General features: G+C 32.5%; 1 long non-coding RNA gene across 5 annotated transcripts in view; it reads left to right on the forward strand.

The window, feature by feature from the left end:
* Positions 1 to 5,788: 5,788 nt before the first annotated feature.
* Positions 5,789 to 17,314, forward strand: part of LOC140623627 (uncharacterized) — a 57,568-nt gene continuing 46,042 nt past the window's right edge. For all 5 annotated transcript variants that reach the window (XR_012023179.1, XR_012023181.1, XR_012023180.1 and 2 more), the window contains exons 1-2: positions 5,789 to 5,964; positions 10,272 to 10,389. This is a non-coding gene — a long non-coding RNA (uncharacterized lncRNA). The remainder of the gene's footprint in view (positions 5,965 to 10,271; positions 10,390 to 17,314) is intronic.

Genomic DNA, 17,314 nt, shown 5'->3' on the forward strand with positions numbered 1-17,314 from the left:
AATAATAATTTGGACTTTTAAAAAAAGTGTCTGCTCTGCAAAAGACAATTAAGAATAAGGCCAGAATCTAAGAGAAAATATTTGCAAAACATATATATCATAAAGAACTGTTACTTAAACTCTAGGGAATTCTTAAAACTTAATAATAAAAGCAACCCAATTAAAAGTTAGGCAAAAGATCTGAACAAAAAAAAAAAAAAAAAAAAAAAAAAAAAAAGATCTGAACAAACAGCTTACCAGAGAAGATGAAAAATAAGCATATGAAAAAATGTTCAACATCTTATGTCATTAGGGAATTGCAATTTAAAACAAACAGTGAGAATCACATCTGTTAGAATGGCCCAAATCCAAAACACTGAGAACACCAAATGCTGGTGAGGATGTAGAGAAACAGGAACTCTCATTCATTGCTGGTGGGAATGCAAAATGTGACCACCACTTTAGAAGACAGTTTGTCAGCTTCTTACACAATTAAACCTACTCTTACTCTATGATCCAGCAATTGTGCTCCTTTATTTTTTCCCAACTGAACTGAAAACATGTCCACACAAAAATCTGCACATAGATGCTTAGAGCAGCTTTATCCATGATTGCCAAAGTTTGGAAGCAACTAAGGTGTCTTTTAGCAGATGAATGGGAAAGGAAATTGTAGTACATCCAGTCAATGGAATATTACTCATTGCTAAAAAGGAAATGAACTATGAAGCCAATGAAAATACGTGGAGGAACCTTAACTATATATTGCTAAGTGAAAGGAGTCAATCTGAAAAGGCTGCATTCTACATTGGAAAAGACAAAACTGTGGAGACACTAAGATTCTAAGTGATTGCCAGAGGTTTCAGGGGAGGGAGAGAGGGATGCATGGGTGGAACACACAGGATTTTAGGGCAGCAAAACTATTCTGTATGATATTATACTGCTGGATATATGTCATTACATGTTTGTCAAGACCCAACAAATGTACAAAACAAACTGAATTCTAATGTAAACTATAGATTTTAGTTAATGATGTATTAATATTAGCTCATCAGTTGTAACAAATGTATCATTCCAATGCAAGAAGTTAATAGGGGTAAGAGGGAAGTTTTTGCTTGATTTTTATGTAAACCCAAATGTCCCCCAAAATAAACTCTACTTTTTAGAAGTGTATTTTAATTTCAGTTATACTATTAGCTACGTGAACTCAGAGATTATAATTAATCCTTGCAATTCTTGTTTTGTTTATAACCTTCAAAATGAGAAAAATAATATTTACACATTGATTTTTTTGTGAAAATTAAGTAAAAATGCATTTAAAATATGTGATTATGTATTTAGTACATACCAAGTGCCCAATAAGTGATAGAAGGTCCTTTATTATGATAATATGCTCACCTAATCAATTTGTTTATAGTGCTACAGAAATAAGTGCTCTTTTAGAGATTAATCTTGTTTCAACTACACATAAATTTAAAAAATTAGAGGAAACTCTCCTAAAATATCCTCTTCCCCCTGATGTTTTTCTGTTGCAAACATTGGATTCTCTAAACGTAAGGGGAATGTTCTTATCAGGCAGGAATAGTTAGATGGATGGATGGATAGATATATAGATACATACATACATTTATACAGACATAGAACTAATTGTGCTGGTTATATGTGGGCAAGGGGGAAGTGAATCTACTCTTAGCTTCCTTTATGCTGACAAGTAGCTTTCATCTACTTTTTTTATGTCTTGCTCTCTGTCTTATTTTTCTTGATCTAAAAGTATAGGCATTTACCTTCTATCTTGCCAGGGGTTTGAGTCACATTCAGAAGCAGGAAGCTCTACTTGGCCTTTCCTGGCCTGAAACCCAAGGTACCTGAACACCAAATCTGAAATTTGAAATAAAAAAGTATAAAATATAACACAACCACATAAATAACATTATCTTAGCCAAATATTTCTCTTAATTTTTAAAATATCATTTTCTGAAAAACAAAATTCTATGCTTTAAGCAGTTTTTCAATGGCGAGTATAGTAACATTGTTTAAATAGGGAGCATCTGTTACAATGGGATCTCAGTCTACCACTATTTCCGTGGAACTCTTTATGATTTAGTAATTTTTAGTAAATAGATGTGCAAATCATTTTTTCAAATATTTTTTATTTGAATGTAGGTGACACACAATATTACATTAGTTTCAGGTATACAACTTAGTGATTAAGCTTCTCTATATATTATGTTATGCTCACCACAAGTTAGTCATGACAGCTTTGTAAGAATCAGAAGTGTACTGAGGTAAAAAAAATATTAAAAATGTATATTAATACCGCATTTTATCTGCTCCCTTAATTTTAGATGAAAACAAAGAAAAATGGATGTATATATCATACACATCATACACATAGAGTCATTGTATATATATATATATATATGATAAAGCATTCACAGAATATACTGTCATTTGGCCTAGTAAGGATTCTGAACATAAAGGAATCGATTTTAAAAATGTATTCCTTAAACATTAGAGTGAAAATGAGTTTTCTGCAGAGCAACTGTTGATACTATTGAAATTATATTATTTGACATCTAGTTTAAACCTAAAAGAGCTAGATGACTCATTTTTCCCAAAATAACATTATTGATATCCCTCTCTATTATGGGCTGAATTTATTAATGTCTCCCCAAATTCAGATGTTGAAATGCTACCCTCCAATGTGATGACATTTGGAGATGATGTCTTTGGGAGGTAATAAAGGTTAGATGAGGTTATAAGAGGATGATCCTCATATAAAATCAGTGAACTTATAAGAAGAAACACCCAAGAACTTTTACTTTCTCTTTCTTACTCCCCACAACCCTGCCGCCAGCATGTGCTCCAGAATGACATATGAGCACATGATGAGGTGGGAGCTGCCTATAAGTCAAGGGAGGAGCCCTCAGAATCAATGCACCTTGCTGGCCCCTTGATCTTAGACTTCCAGCCTCCTAAACTGTGGGAAATAAATTTGTTATTTAACCACCTGGTCTTTAGCATTTTGTTATGGCAGCCTAAGCAGACGAATACAACCCCCCAATGCCCATGTTGTTAAATTATTTATTTTCTATAACACTTACTCTCTTAGAATACATTATTCATTCATCCATTTTTACAAGTGTATTTTTTTTCATAGAAATTAATCTTCTTAGGAGCTTATCTATTAGAACACTGGCTACCGTAGGTACTCAATAAATACTGTGAAATAAATTGATAAAAAAATCAAAAGACTTAAGCCATCCTCTAGAGAATTACATTTTTGCCTTAACTTTTACATTTTATGATCATTCCCATCCTTATTTATCTTATACATATATTCTAAGAATACATCTAATAATAAAAAATCTTAAGATTCCTTAAAAACCATGTCTATGCCTCCTTGCTTTATTATGGTAATTAAAACAGAGAGAGAACCAGAGAGAAAGGGAAATAGAAGGAAAGGGAATATTGTGTTTTTCCAAATTAAATAATATATTATGATAATATTAAAGTGAACCTTTGTGAACAATTTTGTCAATGTAAAAACTAGAGTATCAGTGATAACTTTGAAGTTCATTGCATGTTCCTCCCAAATCCTCCCATCTCCCTGCTTATCCTCTAGATTGCTAAGCTCACTTCATATTTCCATGGTGCTGTCTTTTCTGTCCTTTATTCTAATTTATTTCCTCACTCCTATCCTCCAACTCACAATTCTCTTTTTGCTTGCTATTTTAATTCTATATTTTTAAATAATCAGATTTGGCTTTTTCTATTCTTTATATGATTCCAAAATGTAGAGTCTTTGAAGATCTATGGTTTTTGCTGAAACTCATTTATAAGGTATGCTTAAATGGTTATTTTAACTATATCTAAATTGTACTAAATGTGTGGCAATGCTAAGATACTAAATTTCTTCCAAAACCAGTGTAGGTTTGCCTCTGATCGGGAGTGAATGGACACTTATGACATTGTAGCAGACTACATGGGTCCTAGTTTAATGTAGACATCTGAGAACTGGCTCTTACACATTGCTTCTTGCCAGAGACTTAGTCTCATAATCCCAAAGCAGGTCTCCATAGCTGCAACCCTAGTTTTACATTTGCTTATTGCCCATATTTCAGGTGATAGCTTTTCAATTTGTTTGCTCTGTTTTTTTGCAATTCTAGCAGTACTTTAAACAATAGAAACAAAATTTCTTTTTTCTACCCCTTTCTTTTTTATCCTGGTAAAGTTAACTCTTACTTTTCTTCATTGCTGTTCTCAAACTTCTATTTGCATATTTATCTAATTAGGCTCGGACCACTGAAAAAGTATGCCCAGGTCCAGGAAAGAATGCAAGACACTTGCACACACACACACACACACACACACACACACACACATCTCACAAAACTACATTTATTTCTCTGAGCAATTTTCTGAGGCCATACTCAAGAGAAACCTTTGGATACCTTTTAGCAGAATCAAAAGACTTTTGATACGGGAGAGCGTGGTTCTTGTCTCACGGAGTCGAAGAATGAATCTCGCAGACCAAGGAGAGTAAATAAAGGGATAGAAGTTTATTAAGTGAGAATACAGAGAAAGCTCTCAGATGTGAGAGGGATCCCGACAGGGTTGCCACTGAGAGCTTGTAATGTTGGTCTTTTATTGGAAGCCAACCAGGGATCCTAAATTCTTTTAACATTATCTTCTGGTATCATCATTGAGCAAGTACCAGTGATAATATCTTTAATGGCTTACTTCTTCTTTGGGGTCCGGTTATTTGTTGGTCACAGATGACTGTCATAAAAAGATACCCTTCTTGCCCACACCTAGGTCAGGGTGGTCTGGTTTATTCCCTTATCTCTAGTTTCCTTACACCTCAGCATTTTTGGGATTTTTTTGTGAGTCTGCCCCCGGGGCCCCCACTTAGCCCTGCCTACCCCCATTGTCCCTAACTCAGAAGTATATTCCTAAAAGTACAAGAATGGTTGATTTCGAGGGAATTGCATATTTTAGTAAATAAAATAAGATAGAAAATATATAGTAAGCTTAAGTTCTAGTAGGAAAGACCAAAATAAGATTTTCTTCTAAAATATACCCTGAAAAGTTTGAATTTAGAAATCATCAATTAAACAAAACAGGATGGAGCTCTGGCTTACTAGGAAGTCTATAATATGAATTTGGGGACTCAAGAAAATAGAAGAGCACAGTTCAACATAATTTTTCAAACCCCATCCAGAGAGAAAGAATAAAAGGAGGCAGAAGAATGATATTCTGTTCTTTGAAGAAATTGTACTGATAAACAAGCTATTAAGACAGACATTTAAATAGCTTATAGTCGGGACATCTGATTGGCTCAGTGGTTGAGCCTCTGCCTTTGGCTCAGGTTGTGATCCTAGGGTCCTGGGATTAAGTCCTGCATTCAGGTTCCCCACAGGAAGCCTGCTTCTCCTTGTGCCTATGTCTCTGCCTATCTCTGTGTCTCTCATGAATAAATAAATAAAATCCAAATAAATAAGTGAGTAAATAAACAAACAAACAAATAAATAGCTTATAGTCACCATGAGATAAGGAGGCAAACTTTTCCAACCCCACATCTTATGTTTTCCCACCAATGGCCAGAAGCGGGCTACTGACATCAGTGTTGGTTATTAAACTTTTCTGTCTCAACTTGAAACCCAACCCACTGTACTGTGCTTTAGAATATTGGAGCTGGAGGTCTACAAATAACGAATCTCCTTTGCCAGTTGCCTTCATCATGGAATTTTCCAGTATGAGGTTCTGAATAGGCATTGTGATGCCAGGATGAAATGACTTGCAATTTTGTTTGAGCTTCTTATTTCCCGCCTTGTCACCCCAAAATTATTTTTCACTCTGCAACTTAATGCCTACTCAGTGATATCAAAACCACTTAGGCAGCATTTACTTCTCTGTGATTGGGATCCCACCAACATGGAGATTATCCTCTAACTCTACCAATAGAAAATGGATTAAAAATTGTGGGTATGTTCCATAGAACACTACACACAACTAAAAAGAATGACAACTGCTACATGTATAACCACACAGGCATTTTGTTGAGTGAAAGAAACTAGGCATATAACATATTTAATAATTCAGTTTATATTCAGTTCATAAGAGACAAAAATAATGTTTGTTGATGAAAATCAGAATAGTTTTTTTTTTTTTTCAACAGAGTCTATAAGGAAAGGAGCATGTAGGAAACATCTGTGGTTTTAAAAATATATTCAATATATTTATCTGAGTGGTAGTTGTACAGGTGCCTGCCTATGTAAAATCCGCTCTATGTTTATAATTAGTAGACGTTAGGCATTTTATGTATATATATAGCCACAAAAATCAAGACAAAATAATAATTATAATTACTATTATGAATTATTATAAGTAGTGTAGATTATGTTTTGACACTGGGTTGCCAATATAATTGGGAAGAGCCAACACTAGGAAAAAGTAGTTCCAAACTCAAAATCCCAAAGAGAGCAAAATAATATTGAAAAAGTAAAACAAACAAAGCTCAAAAGAATAGATAAAACTGGAAACAAATTTTTAAAATATTACTAAAGAAAATACACAAAAAATTATTATGTACTCAGACATATCCAAGTGGTTATTACTTCTATATCTTTATTTTGCCCCCACTCTTGAATGCTAGTTCATAATGGAATTAGAATCAGTGGTTCAAAGGCAAATCAAGTTAAAATTTTTAAAGGAGTAGGATTTTGAAACAGATAAAAACCTAAATTGAAATATGTATTTTATAAGAAATAATGGTAAGAAAATATCATGGAAAAAAATCAAAACATATAGTTAAGATATCAATTGTACCACAGACCAGAACATTCAAAATAATTATATATTCTTGTTTATGACAAAGAAGTAGGTGGTAGAGTAGGGGGATGTGGAGTACAAGAATGCTATAGTTTATAGTTATTAATTCAAAGTATTGAAAAAGAATATAAACTTAAATAGTTCTTAATGTATAACTCAAATAATAGGAATAAAGACTGAGTAAAAAACATCTTGAACAATTCAAAGAGTAAGTATGATAGGGAGTGGAAAAATAATGTGAGAAAAATAAGAGAAAAATAGACATCAAAAATAATTTCAAAGATATGTGCAAACTGGATATACTTTCATATTACATTCTGAGACTGTAAGAAAAGTTAAAAAATAAAATAACTAAGCCAACACAATCCAACTATATACTCTGTGTAAGGAATATAAAACAAAGAAATGACCCAGAAAAGCTAAGAATAGAGAACCAGAAAAAATATATGTGAGGCAGATATTAAGAAAAAGAGGGCAGGTGTATAATAATATATATGAAAAGTCAAATGCATGCCTTTGTATAAAAATATTTATCAAATAGACTCAGGAAGGTTTAGAAGTCTCAAATGTAGGTCATGACATTAAAATAAAGTTAAAAGAAACATCTGTGTAAACTTGGGCAAGTTAATTACCCTCCCTGTGTTTCCCTGTGACTATTCAATGAGTGAATATAATAGTATCAGACACATATTGAGCACTATGCAAATCTTATGATTATTATTGATGCTATGCACAAATACATAAGACACCATCACTTGCAGGATTAAAAATGAAAACAATCTACATGTCCATCTGAGATACTTAGAAATTATAGATAATCCATATCATGAAGTAAGGTGCTGCATGAAAGTGTAGACAAAGGATTTTAGTCATAAACTTAAGCAAGTAAGGCAAAGCATGGTGTCAAAAAATCAAATGGAAAATAAAAGTATTTGTGCATACGTGTGTGTATAAATACATTCACACACAAATCTGTATATATACATAAAATTCATAAAAAAAATTCTTGACAGGGCAGCACAGGTGGCTCAGCGGTTTAGCACTGCCTTCAGCCCAGGGCCTGATCCTGGAGACCCAGGATTGAGTCCCAGGTCGGGCTCCCTGCATGGAGCCTGCTTCTCCCTCTGTCTGTGACTCTGCCTCTCTCTCTCTTTCTGTTTCTCTCATGAATAAATAAATAAAATCTTTAAAAAAAATCTTGACAGAATGTGTGCCATATTTTTAACAGTGGTTAAACACTAGAAGAGGCTAAAGTCTGTGAAAGGAGAGGTAATATTAATAATGTATTAATAATGACTCACATTTATTAAGCACATTTTATATACCAAGTAATAAACTAAATAATTTAAATAGTTTATGTCATGAAGGACTATTAGAAAGGTATGATTATTGTCTAGATTTTACAGATAAAGAGACTAATATTCAGAGTTTACTAACTTAACCAGTGTTATGTAGGCATCAAGTTCTAAAGTTCAAATATGAATAGACTGTAACTCCAAAAGCTAAAAATTTGCCCACTGCCATAGATAGTTTTTATTTTATTTATTTCATTTCATTTGTTTTGTTTTGTTTCATATTAGATATAGGCAAAGGTGGTCTGTTTTCCAGAGCACAGTTTAATGTTCCTTATGATTAAGGAACTCACCTGAAACAGCATAACCTGATAAACACTCCTCTTTGCTAATGGAGCCCAAAATTCAGAACAAACATCTTTGGTTGTCCCATTTTTTGATGGACAAAGGGGAAAATACATAACTTTCCAATATATTGCTAAGTCCACAGCCAAAACAAAAATAAATAAATGAAAGAAGTAGTAACTGATTATTTTCTCAAATCACATCATTTTTCTAAATATATATATTTTCTATTATAAAGTAGTTTTAGATTTACAGAAAAGTTCTGAAGACAGTAAAAGAATTCCTGTGTGCCCTGTGCCCAGGTGCCCCCATTATTATCATAGTATGTTTTATTTGTTATAATGAATGTACCAATATTGATACATTATTACCTGATGTCCATACTTTATTTGGAATTCCTGACATTTTACTTAATCTCCTTTCTGTATTCCAGAACTCTATCCAGGACACCATATTATATGTAGTTGTCATGTCTCCTTAGATACCCCTTGGTTAAGAGAGTTTTTTTCACAATTCCTTGCTTTGAGGATCCTGAGAATTTTGGGTAGTACCATTTGGGTCTTTTGTAGAATGTCTCTTAATTAGGATTTGCCTAATGTTTTTTCTTAATAATTAGGCTAGAAGAAAGAAGACCACAAACGTAAGATTCCATTCTTATCATATCATATCAAGGATTCACAGTATCAACATGACATATTACTGCTGAGGTTGACTTTGATCATTTAGCCAAGGTAGTGGTTGTCATGTTTCTCTACTGTAAAGTTATTGTTTTTTCTCCCCTTTCCATATATCCCCAATTAAAATAAGTCAATCTGTGTATGCATCACTGAAGGATACTCGAGGAGTGGGTAGTTATGTTGTACCTTTTTGAGGGCAATGCATCTATATAAATTATGTAGAATATTTCTGCACAGGAGAATTGTCTCTTCTCTATTTATTATTTATTCAATCATTTTTATACCTTTATGGACTAATGAATATACTTTTATACTCATATTCTTTTGTCTTTGGTCATTGGGAATTTTTTAGTTGGCTCCCATATCATTTTGACAGATGCCCATTATTGTTTGTTTGCTTATTTTAGCACTTTCTTGCTTTCTAATACTATAAGATACTTTGGAATCCTCATTAATATTCTGTCCCTTAATCCTAGAATTAGTCATTTCTTTAAGAAGATCTGGTTATTCTTATTGGAAATTGATATTAGAAACCAGTAGGCACTATGTGTGTTAATTGCTACAAGTGTGTTGTTGTTTTTAGGCCCTCTCAGTTGACAGAGCAAGGAAATACATGGTATGTGTATGCTATCCTGTGCATGTACATATATCTATACTTATATTCATGTATATATGTATGTGTATGTGTGAATGTGTGTGTTTGTCATATATTTACACACACTACTGTTAGTTCTACATTAAGCTTAACATGAGTTCATACTATTGGCTTCAACTCTGAACCATTACACTATGGTTAATTCTAGCCTTCATCTCTGGCTTGTCTAAACTCCATTCTAACCATGAAGAATCTGGCTCCCACCATCTGTCTTCCATTTATTTATTTGTTCAATTCCTGTATACATGTATAATGGTTTTAGAATTGCTAACACATATCCTTACAGGAAACAATTTTAGCAACTGGATTCCTCACACATTTTCAAAATTACTTCTGTCAGCATTTTTTTTTTTCTCTCAGACCCTTCAGTGATGTTCTTTCATTCATTTGTAATACAATTAGGTTTCCTTGTCACTGTCTGCATGCCAACCTGGGATTTCCCAATTGCCTGTTATTATTTTTTTAAAGATTTTATTTATTTATTCATGACAGACACAGAGACAGAGACAGGAAGCAGTTCCCTGCAGGGAGCCTGATGTGGAACTCAATCCCAGGACCCCAGAATCACAACCTGAGTTGAAGGCAGATGCTCAACCACTGAGCCACCCAGGTACCCCCTAAATTATTGTTTTTAATTTGCTTGCATTAACTTCCAGCATAAATTTGTCACTACAAATGACTTTTTTAATTATGTAGAATATTTAAATCTTTAAATATTCTTTAAATATTCTTTTAATTATGTAGAATATTTAAATCTTTAAATATTTAATCTTTTTTAAAAGATTTTATTTATTTATTTGAGAGACAGAGAGCCTGCATGAGCAGGGAGAGGGGCAGAGGGAGAGGGAAAATCAGGCCCCTCCCTGAGCAAGGAACCCCAGAAGGGGCTCCATCCCAGGACCTCAGGATCATGACATGAGCCAAAGGTAGACACTTAACCAAATGAACCACCGAGGTGCCCCTACAAGTGACTTTTTGGGATTTTGATTAGAAATGCATTAAATCTGTAGATCAAATTGGGTAGAATTTATATTTTATATTTTTATATTTGTATCTTTATATCTTATCAATATTGAGATAAATCCATAAACAAAATAGCTTTCCATTTATTTAGATCATGAGTTCTTTTGTGAATATTTTGCTGTTTTCTACATACAAATCTTATATGTATTTTGGTAGATTTATTTGGAAGTTCTTCTTTAGTGTATTTTGATTGGTGTTGACTTTTCAATTTCAAATTCAATTATTCATTGTTGTCATGTAGTAATACAATTGACCTTTGTATAGTGACCATGTATCATCTGATCTTAATATTTTCATTTCTTTTTCTTCACCCATTTTCCCTACCCCTACACTTCACCTCTGCAAGCACATCTGTTCTCTGTATCTATTCCTTTAGTTGTTTGTTTTTGTTTCTTTTGTTTATATTCCACATATAAGTGAGATCATACATTATCTATTGTTCTCTGTTCTGATTTATTTTACTTATATTAACTTTATAGTTTCAGGATTTTTATGTTGTTGTCATCTATGTTTTATTTTCTCTGTTCTGATTTATTTTACTTATATGAACTTTATAGTTTCAGGATTTTTATGTTGTTGCCTCAGTTTTATATATTCCCCACATTTATACCTTTTCTTTCCCTGTTTCCTTCAGTCTGCTTCCTCCTGTCCTTCCTTCCTTCCTTCCTTCCTTCCTTCCTTCCTTCCTTCCTTCTAATTTTGTACTAGCTGGGACATACATTACAATGTCAATAGGAATAGATATCCTTACCTTGCCTTATTTCTAATCTTAGAATAAAAGAATTCTATCTTTCAGATATAAAGTAATGATGATGTTAGCTGTGGGGTTTTGGTAAACATTATCATTTCAGAACATTCTCCATATTCATACTTTGTTGAGTATGCATGTCTTAAATGAAGGTTAGATTGTGTTTTACTGATTAATATGACCATATGATTTTACTTTTCTAGCCTAGTTATATTGTAGATTACATTGATTAACATTTTAATGCTTAATTAGCCTCATATATCTGGAATATATCCTAATTGATCCTAGTATATAATTCTTTATAACATCAGTGGAATCAGTTTACTAATGTTTTTTGAGGATTGTTGCATCTAAGCTCATGACATAATTGCCTGTAGTTTTTTTCTTTTTATGCCATATCATGGTTTTGGTATTAGGACATTGCTGACTTCATAGAATAAGTTAGGCAATAAATCTCTGCTCTAAGAGATTTTGGAAACTTGGTATTATTTATTCCTTAAATGTTTGGAAAATTTTACCAACAAAGTCCTCTATCTGTACCTGGTACTTTCTTTTAAAAGAAAGCTTTTAAATACTCCTTCATTTTCTTTAGTAGGTATAGGCCTATTTAAATTTATTTTTTATGAGTTTAGTAGTTTGTGTCTTTCAAAAAATGTCTCCATTTTATCTAAGTTACTGAGCTACAGGTATTGCATTGTTTATAGTATCCTCTTATAATCCTTTTAGTGCCCATAAGATCAGTAGCAATAATGCCTCTCTTTCTTCTCATTTTTTAAAACTTTATTTTTTTTAGAGTAGTTTTAGGTTTACAATGAAGTTGAAAGGAAGGTAGAGGAGATTTTCCATATACCCTCAACACCTCTACACCCATAGCCTCCCCCATCATTAACATCACTTACAGGAATGATATTTTTTTTATATACAAGATGAATCTACATTGACACATCATAATCCCAAAGTCCATAATTTACCTTAGGGTTTCACTCTTGATTATTATATATTCTATGGGTTTTGACAAATGACTAATGACATATATCTATAATTATAATATTATATATCAAGTATAGTTGACCCTTGATACAACTCAGGTTTGTGGGTCTACTTATATGCAGAATTTATGGTACAATACTATAAATGCATTTTCTTTTCATTATAATTTTCCTAGTATTTTCTTTTCTCTAGCTTAGTTTATTGAAAGAATATAGCATATAATACATATGCACAATATGTGTTAATTAACTCTTTGTTTTCCTGAGATTTCTGGTCAACAGTGGGCTACTAATAGTTAAATTTTAAGGGAGTCAAAAGTTATTTGTGGATTTTCAACTGCATATAGTAGAGCCCCTAACCCCTGTGTCATACGAAGGTCAATTTTATTTTTATTTTTTATTTTTTTTTAATTTTTTAAATTTATTTATGATAGTCACACAGAGAGAGAGAGAGACAGAGACAGAGACACAGGCAGAGGGAGAAGCAAGCTCCATGCACTGGGAGCCCGAAGTGGGATTCGATCCCAGGTCTCCAGGATCGCACCCTGGGCCAAAGGCAGGTGCCAAACCGCTGGGCCACCCAGGGATCCCCAAAGGTCAATTTTATTTTTACTGCCCAGAAAGTCCCATGTGCTCTGCCTATTTATCTCCCTTTCCCACCCTGGAAACCACTGATCTCTTTATGGTCTCTATGGTTTTGTCTTTTCTAGAATGTCATATGGTTGCAATCATACAGTACATAGCTTTTCAGTTTGGCTTTGTTCACTTAGTAATATGCATTCAAGTCTCCTTAATGTCTTTTCTTGACTTGATAGCTCATTTATTTGTAGCACTAATATTCCATTATCTAGATGCATCATAGTTTATCCATTCACCTAATCTTTGTTGCTGTCAGGTTTTAGCAATTATGAATGAAACTTTTATAAACATCCATGTGCAGGGATGGTTGGGTGGCTCAGAGGTTGAGCCTCTGCCTTTGGTTGAGGGAAATGATCCCAGGTAGGGGGATTGAGTCCTGCATTGAGTTCTGCAAGGAGCCTGCTTCTCCCTCTGCCTATGTTTCTGCCTCTCTGTCCCTCTCACGAAAAAATAAATACAATCTTCAAAAAAAAAAAAAAAAAAAAAATCCATGTGCAGGTATTTGTGTAGAAATACATTTTCAACTTGTCTGGGTAAATATTAGGGAGCACTATTAACTGGATCATACATTAAGAGTATGTTTAGTTTTGTAAGAAACTGCAAAACTGTTTCCCATGGTTGCCTTACCATTTTGTATTCATACCAGTAGTGAATGAGAGTTCCTGTTGCTCCACATACGTGCCAACATTTGATATTATCAGTGTCCTAGATCTTTCTTTTCTGGTATTAGTAGTTGGTGTCTTCCCTTTTTTTACATGGTTAGCCTGGCTAGAGGTTCATCAGTTTTGTTAAGTTTTTCAGGGGTCCAGATGCTGATTTTATTGATTTTTATCTATTGTTTTCCTATTTAAAATTTATTTTTCTTCTCTCTCTCTCTCTCTCTTTTATTATTCTGCTTGTTTTAAAGCTGAATTTGATCTTGTTTTTCTAGTTTTCTAAGGTGGAAGATTAGTTATATTGATTTTAGACCTGCATTATTTTCTAATATATGCATTCATGCTATACATTTCCCTCAAATGGTGCTTTTGCTGCACAAAATTTAAGTCTTGATAAATTGTATTTTTGTATTAATTTAGTTTAAGATTTTTAAAAAGAATTTATACTGAGACCTTAAAAAAGTCTGTAAGTTATTAGAAGGATAGTGTATAATGTCCAAGAATTTGGAATTTTTTAGTTATATTTTTCCTATTGATTTCTATCCTAATTATGTTATGAGGACATATTTGTATAATTCTATTTTTTTTAATTTGCTGTTTTACAGCCCAGAATACAGCTATCTTGGTGAATATTTCATATAAGTTGGAAAATCACATTTATTTGCCTGTTGTTAAAGTTTTCTGTACATGTCAATTAAATCAAGTTGATTTATTGTGCTGTTCAGGTCATCTACATTCTTACTGATTTTCTGCTTGCTAGATTAATGAATTATCAACAGAATGTATTTCCAGTCTACAACATTGATAATGGATTTGTCTATTTCTCTTTGCAGTTCTTACCTCATGTATTCTGATACATTTTAAGTATATACACATTTGAGATGGCTAATGTCTTGTTGGAGAATTGCCCCTATTATAATTTTGTAATGCCCACATTATTACTCATAAATTTCTTGTTCTGAAGTTTGTTTCACCTAAAACTAATATAGCTACTTCAACCCTCCTTTAATCAGTGTTTTCATGATACATCTTTCTTTAATTACATCACTTGCAACCTATACTGGTCTTTATATTAAAAAAAATAATAATAACCCAATCTTTCAGGATCTTTTAATTTGTATATTTATACATCCACATTTAAAGTGATTATTTATGTTTTTGTATTAATATCTACTATATTCCTAATTGTCATCTATTCGTTATATTTGGTCTTTGTTTCACCCTCCCTTTTTCTGCCTTTTCCAATTCTATTTGAGCATTTATATGATTTCATTCTATCTTTTCTCTTAGCATAGAAATTATACTTTAAAAAAGCTTTTAGTTATAAAGCATAGGGAAGATAGACAATGGTATTGTAATAGCTCTGAATGGTGATGGATTACAGCTACACTTGAAGTGAGGCTGGCATATCAAATACACTTGTTAAATCACTATATTGTACACCTGAAACTAATAACATTGTGTATTAACTATATTTTAATTTAAAAAATACTAATTATTCAGAATTTACAATATGCATTTTTTTTTAGACTAAATCTACCATCAAGTAGCACTCTACCACTTCATATGTAGTACTGGCACTTTATAACAGTGTCCCAGTTCTCTCTCCTGTTACTTGTGATATTGCTGTATTACACTTACCCATATGCTCTAATTAACCCATACATTTTTATTTTATTACTTTAAGCAAAGAGTTATATTTTAGATCAAGTAAGAATAAGAAATAAAACAGAATATCTTCATTATTCCTATTCTGATCTTTTTTTTATGTAGATATGAATTCTGACCTAAATAAATTTCCTCTTACCTGAAGAATATTTTTATCCTCTATTTCAGGAAAGGTCTGCTAATGATAAATTCCTCTGTGTTTGTTTGCCTAAGAATATCTTTTTTCTTTCCTGTACTACTGAAGGATAATTTCATTGGATATAGAAATCTAAGTTGGTAGTTTTGTTCTTTCAATACTTTGAATATTTCACTCCACTCTCTTCTAGCATGAATGGTTTTAGACATTAAATCTCCTGTAATTGTTATCTTGCTCTTCTATAAAGTGTTTTCTACCTCTCTAGATTGATTCTTTAAGATTTTCTCTGCAATTTGAATTTGATATGTCTAAGGGTTAGTATACTCATCCTTTCTTTTTCTTTTTCAATTAAAAAAATCTATGTCTTGCTTGGTGCTCTGAACTTCTTGAATATGTAATGTGATGACTATGTATTCTGGAAATTTCTTGGCCATTGTTACTTCAAATATTTATTTTTCTCCATTTTTTTTCTTCTCTGGTATTCTGATTTCACATATGTTATAGCTTTTGATATTGTCTAACATAATAGGATATTCAATTTTAATTTTTCTTCATTCTTTTTTCTTTTGACTTTCAGTGTGGAAAATTTCCATTGACATATATTCAATTCACACTTTTTCCCCCTGAGCTTTGTTGAGTACTGATGAGCCTTTAAATGTATTCTTTATATATATATATATATATATATATATATATATATATATATATATATATATTTCTGTGTGTTCAATTTTTATCATTTCCTTTTGATTATTTCTTAGAATTTCATTCTGTTTCCATTACCCATATATTTTTTGATGCTGTCTACTTTGCATATTTGGGCTCTTAAGTTGTGAATCATAGTTATTTTAAATACCCTAAACACCCTGTCAGATAATTATAATACTTGTGTCATATATGAATTTTATTATGATTCCTTTACCACTTCAGATCATGTAATTTTTTGCATTTTAATATACCTCACAATTTTTTTGTTGGATGTCAGACATTTTGTAATGAATAACAGGAGATGAATTAAGTAGATCTTTATAGTACAGATCTTTGTTATTCTGGATAATAGTTGGGTTTATGTTTAATGTTTGTTTAGCTAGGTATCAGATGCTTCAAATTCTTTTTGTGTCTTTGATTTTGTCTCCCCTCTTGTCTTTAAACTTCCCTGAAGACCCTTCCTCAGAGATAGTCTGTATCTTCAAGCTCTTCCATCTGTAACCCACTGTTACTATATTGGAACTCTGTATGATGACAGGAAGTTGGGTAGAGGTAGTATTCTATAATCCTTTAACCAAATCTTAGTCTTTTCAAAGGCTTATATCTCAAGGCTGTGTACTTCATTAGTGTTTTTTTCAGTGGTACAGCTTTTGGTCCTTTCTCTGGCTCTGGTGCTCCCAATCTGCTGTTTGTTTGTTTGTTTGATGGGTTTGTTGTTGTTGTTTTTGTTGTTGTTGTTGTTATTATTGTTTTTGGCTTTGGCCCCTATTGACCATGTTTTATTTAGCATAGCATTTTCCACTTAAGTGCTACAGACAGGCTGGAGGTTACTGGAGTATAAATGAATTCTTTTCTCTCACCTGGGGTAAAGTTTTAAAACTGTACTCTAGTACAGTTATTTTCCTTGAAGAGTAGGCCATTATTACTGAGAAGGCTCTGGCAGTATATTAGATTGGTTACTCCCAGAG

This window comes from Canis lupus, chromosome 33, assembly GCF_048164855.1.
Source record: "Canis lupus baileyi chromosome 33, mCanLup2.hap1, whole genome shotgun sequence".
NCBI lineage: Eukaryota > Metazoa > Chordata > Mammalia > Carnivora > Canidae > Canis > Canis lupus.